Source organism: Tachysurus fulvidraco, chromosome 16, assembly GCF_022655615.1.
Source record: "Tachysurus fulvidraco isolate hzauxx_2018 chromosome 16, HZAU_PFXX_2.0, whole genome shotgun sequence".
NCBI lineage: Eukaryota > Metazoa > Chordata > Actinopteri > Siluriformes > Bagridae > Tachysurus > Tachysurus fulvidraco.
In genome coordinates, this window is record NC_062533.1 from 19042426 (window position 1) to 19047425 (window position 5000).

Here is a 5000-nt window from a genome sequence, read left to right on the forward strand (position 1 = left end):
TATGTATGTATGTATGTATGTGTGTATGTAAGTATGTATGTGTGTATGTATGTATGTATTTATGTATGTATGTACAGTATGTATGTATGTATGTGTGTATTTATGTATGTATGTATTTATGTATGTATGTATGTATGTATGTATTTATGTGTGTATGTATGTATGTATGTATGTATGTATGTGTGTATGTATGTATGTGTGTATGTGTGTGTGTATGTATGTATGTATGTATGTATGTATGTATGTATGTATGTATGTATGTATGTATGTATGTATGTGTGTATGTATGTGTAAGGGAGCCCGTCTGTGTTTTCCTTTTTGTCTGTCTGCTGCCTTGCTCTGTTAATTGTTTGCTCCGCCCACTCATTGCTTACCATGGACACTAATTACATTCCATCTCTTCCCCAGGTGTTTCTCTTTGTCTCTGATTTTCTCTGCTTTGTGATTGGCTCCTGTTTACTACATTTACTCTGTCTGTTCACTTCCCTGGTGTTGGTCGTTGTTGGTGTTTGGCTTATGCTGTTCTCTGCCCCTGTTCTCTGCTCCTGTTCTCTGCCCCTGTTCAGTGTCCTGATCTGTTTTGCCTGCCTATCTGTTTGTTCTTGTTTTGGTTCAGTAAAAGTTCTATCTGCAATTGGATCCTCTCTTGCCTTTTGTCTCACCATGTCACATCGTGACAGAACGACCAACCACATGGATCCAGAAGAAATCCTGTGTTGTCTATGTCAGGAGGACTCCCCGGTCGAGGAATATACAGAGGTTTTCGTGGACCTGTGCAATCAGGTCAACTTTGACGAGAAGGCTCTCAAAGACATTTTCAAGCACGGACTTAAGGACATCCTACGATACTTGATGCCGTCTACCCGAGTGATGAAATCATTCTCGGAGTTTGTCAACTTGGCATTGCTCCTGGGCGGGTCCACGCTAAGCTTGAGCAGTGTAGAGACGGAAGCCGGCCATAAATATTTTTTGGTGGGGGGCAGCAAGCATCGGGGTCCGTGAGCTACAGAGTGGAATCAGCCACGGACGCCTGAATGCCCCTCTGTCCAGGCCAGTCCCGTGCACACCCATGATTGAGCCAGTTCTCATGGCTACCGTAACGGCGAGCTCGGCTGAGGTCCGTGCTAACCGGCTGGTCTCCAAACTGGCGGATACCCCGATGAGGTCGGGTCGGGCGGCCGGCATCCCTAAGCTGCCAGCTGGACCAGCCAGGTCGCCGGAACCAGCCGGGTCGCCAGAACCAGCCGGATCGACAGAACCGACTGGGTCGACGGAACCTGCCGAACCGACTGGGTCGACGGAACCGACTGGGTCGACGGAACCTGCCGAACCGACTGGGTTGACGGAACCAGCCGAATCGGCCGGGTCGACCGAAATGACTGAGTCGGAGAACGCAGTCGACATCGTGACACCCAAACTCCCTGAACTCTCTGCCTGGCCTGAACCTATGTCCAGAACACCACCATGGCTGCCAACTCTGTTATGGTCTCTGGCTCCACCTCCAGCACCACCCTGGTCTCCGGTCCTGCTCTGGTCTCTGGCTCCGCCTCCAGCACCACCCTGGTCTCCGGTCTTGCTCTGGTCTCTGGCTCCGCCTCCAGCACCACCCTGGTCTCTGGTCCTGCTCTGGTCTTTGGCTCCGCCTCCAGCACCACCCTGGTTTCCGGTCCTGCTCTGGTCTCTGGCTCCACCTCCGGCACCACCCTGGTCTCCGGTCCTGCTTTGGTCTCTGGCTCCGCCTCCGGCACCGCCCTGGCCTCCTGCTCTGCCGGCTCCGCCCCGGCCTCCTGCTCTGCCGGCTCCGCCCTGGCCTCCTGCTCTGCCGGCTCCGCCCTGGCCTCCTGCTCTGCCGGCTCCGCCCTGGCCTCCTGCTCTGCCGGCTCCGCCCCGGCCTCCTGCTCTGCCGGCGCCGCCCCGGCCTCCTGCTCTGCCGGCGCCGCCCCGGCCTCCTGCTCGGCTGGCGCCACCACTACACGAACCCGACCCGCCCCCCCACCCTGGTTGCGCCTTCGCTCCACCCTCCTGGACTGGGTTTTGTGGACTTGGGAGCGTCTGGAAGCCGCTCGTGGGGGGGGGGGTAAGGAGCCCGTCTGTGTTTTCCTTTTTGTCTGTCTGCTGCCTTGCCCTGTTAATTGTTTGCTCCGCCCACACATTGCTTACCATGGACACTAATTACATTCCATCTCTTCCCCAGGTGCTTGTCTTTGTCTCTGATTTTCTCTGCTTTGTGATTGGCTCCTGTTTACTACATTTACTACATGTTTACTGCTCCTGTTCAGTGTCCTGATCTGTTTTACCTGCCTATCTGTTTGTTCTTGTTTTGGTTCAGTCAAGTTCTATCTGCAAATGGATCCTCTCTTGCCTTTTGTCTCACCATGTCACATCATGACAGTATGTATGTATGTATGTATGTATGTATGTATGTACTGTATGTATGTACTGTATGTATGTACTGTATGTATGTACAGTATGTATGTACAGTATGTATGTACAGTATGTATGTATGTATGTATGTATGTATGTATATGTATTTATCCCCAATGAGCAAGTCTGAGGTGACTCAGGCAGCAGTGGCAAGGAAAAACTCCCTTAAATTGGTAAGGAAGAAACCTTGAGAGGAACCGGACTCAAGGGGGACCTCATCCTCACATGGGTGGCACTGGGGGTGAGATATACAAATATACAGTCAAACAAGTGTTGAATTGGTGTAAAGATGACATGGAATTCAGATCTCCTCTTGGTATCAAAGAGTCCACCTGGAGCTGGTAGTGGCAATAGGGATGTAAGTGCTGTGGTGACAATCTCAGGGTATTCCGCCATGACTTTAATCCAGAACACCGACAGAGTTTCTAACTTTCTAACGACGTCTGTTTCGTGCTCATTTTTGCTAATTTGTGAGTTAAATTTGAGCGAACACAATATACACGTACACCAAGCACTGTTAAACATGACAAAGTACCGGTGAACAGAGAGAAGAGCGATACATACCTTCTCTCTCCACCAAAGCTACAACACCACTGCCGCTCGCAGCCGCTCAGCTCCAGACGTCACCTAAACCCGGCCCGATATCATGATATTTATCATGGTCAACCTCTCGTCCATGGAAAGTCACACAAACCCAAGAGAAATACACCACAGTAAATAAAATGGAAATAATTTAATGTTTCTTGGGCGGCCGGGTACCATTTGGTCCACGGACCGGTACCGGCCAGCCACCCTGGGGTTGGGGACCACTGCTTTAAAACGCTCATATATGATCACGTGACTGATTACAGGGCAACATATTAACTCTGTAGAGATATCAATATAACCTTATAGCTCGATTTGTTTTCTTAAAATCATTTCGAAAACCTTGAGCACATTTTTAAGTTAATATACAGATTTGTTTTTTAATCACGTGTTTATTCACGTCCTCGTGTTTACACACGTCCCCTAAATGACCAGAGGGAGTTTCAGCAGGTAGTGAACCGGTTTGGCCTGAAGTGACCAGTGACGTCACAGTGTCCAGTCACACAAACAGGATATACCACAGGTGCATAAGTATTCGCACCCCCTCACTGAACCAAACGACTTCGGGAAATTATTATTATTATTAAACCCGAGAACAGAAAGAAAATGTGCCTCATTAATGAAATAAGATACTAATAAGTGCAAATAAATGACAAATAAAATAGAAAATCATAATTATATAAATACATGAGAAGTTTATGTTGTAGAAGTTTAAATACACGATTAAGATCCTGATGTCACCCAATAAGGGGATTAAATAATTATTTCCCCGACTGTAATTATTTACCCCAATTATTTATTATATTTGGTGCCAAAACTTTACAGAGTATCACCAAAGACCTTCATAACCACAGTGAAGCGTGGTGCAGCATCAAGCTGTTCAGCTGGGACTGGGGCTCAATAACATAGATCATGTGGTTCTGTGTTAGACAGCTGAAGGAAAAATTCATGTTTCTATGTTTCTATATGTTTATGTGTCTATATGTTTGTGTGTCTATATGTTTTGTGTCTATATGTTTATGTTTCTATATGTTTGTTTCTATATGTTTATGTTTCTATATGTTTACATTTCTATATGTTTATGTGTCTATATGTTTATGTTTCTATATGTTTATATTTCTATATGTTTATATTTCTATATGTTTGTTTCTATATGTTTGTTTCTATTTGTTAATATTTATATATGTTTATATTTCTATATGTTTATATGTATATATGTTTATGTTTCTATATGTATATATTTATATATGTATATATTTATATATGTTTATGTTTCTATATGTTTACATTTATATATGTTTATGTTTCTATATGTTTATATTTATATATGTTTATAGTTATATATGTTTATGTTTCTATATGTATATATTTATATATTTTTATTTTTATATATGTTTATATTTATATATGTTTATGTTTCTATATGTTTATAGTTATATATGTTTATGTTTCTATATGTTTATATTTATATATGTTTATATTTCTATATGTTTATGTTTATATATGTTTATAGTTATATATGTTTATGTTTCTATATGTTTATATTTCTATATGTTTATATTTCTATATGTTTATATTTCTATATGTTTATGTTTATATATGTTTATAGTTATATATGTTTATGTTTCTATATGTTTATATTTCTATATGTTTATATTTCTATATGTTTATATTTCTATATGTTTATGTGTCTATATGTTTATGTTTCTATATGTTTGTTTCTATATGTTTACATTTCTATATGTTTATGTTTCTATATGTTTATATTTCTATATGTTTATATTTCTATATGTTTATGTGTCTATATGTTTATGTTTCTATATGTTTATATTTCTATATGTTTATATTTCTATATGTTTGTTTCTATATGTTTGTTTCTATATGTTAATATTTATATATGTTTATATTTCTATATGTTTATATGTATATATGTTTATGTTTCTATATGTTTACATTTATATATGTTTATGTTTCTATATGTTTATATTTAT